Genomic DNA, 954 nt, shown 5'->3' with positions numbered 1-954 from the left:
CCCCGGACCGGGGCACGAACCCGTGTCCCCTGCATCGGCAGGCGGACTCTCAACCACTGCGCCACCAGGGAAGCCCGGGGGGTGACTTCTTGAACCAGTTGAAGATGGACGGAGAAAGTTGTGTAAGCTGCCTGAACAGACTCATTGATTTTGTGGGGCTGGGGTGAGCCATCAAACTGCACTGATCTCATATTTCTTGTAAAATGTGGATTATCGTAACATCTCCCTCGAGGTTGTTTTAAGATTGGATAACAAGAGGACACAAAATGTTCTTTAGCTTTTGTATGTAGACCTAGATTCATTTTCTACTACTGTGTGTTGGTGACTGATACAGAAAGAAATAAAATTTTCTTCCTTCATTAAGTGATATAAACTTAGGGAACTTATGAACTATATAACTATTTATAAATATTTAACTATATACGAGCAGCAATCAGAAGATGGGAGAAAAGAATTAATTTGCAATAGTGACAAAACAGATAAAATACCCCCCAAATAAATGTAATCATCTAAATAGATATATATCAAAAACATATTTGTGTTTTTGTTGTGGAGAAAAGACAGCCTCTTCAAGAAGTGGTGCTGGGAAAACTGGACAGCTACCTTTAAAAGAATGAAATTAGAACATTCCCTAACACCATGCACAAAAATAAACTCAAAATGGATTAAAGACCTAAATGTAAGGCCAGACACTATCAAACTCTTAGAGGAAAACATAAGGAGAACACTCTATGACATAAATCACAGCAAGATCCTTTTTGACCCACCTCCTAGAGAAATGGAAATAAAAACAATAATAAACAAATGGGACCTACTGAAACTTAAAAGCTTTTGCACAGCAAAGGAAACCATAAACAAGACCAAAAGGCAACCCCCAGAATGGGAGAAAATATTTGCAAATGAAGCAACTGACAAAGGATTAATCTCCAAAATTTACAAGCAGCTCATGCAGCT

The sequence above is a fragment of the Physeter macrocephalus genome, chromosome 11 (assembly GCF_002837175.3).
Source record: "Physeter macrocephalus isolate SW-GA chromosome 11, ASM283717v5, whole genome shotgun sequence".
In the NCBI taxonomy this organism is placed as follows: Eukaryota; Metazoa; Chordata; class Mammalia; order Artiodactyla; family Physeteridae; genus Physeter; species Physeter macrocephalus.
The sequence above is the reverse complement of the archived record's forward strand: the minus strand, read 5'-3'. Positions refer to the sequence as shown.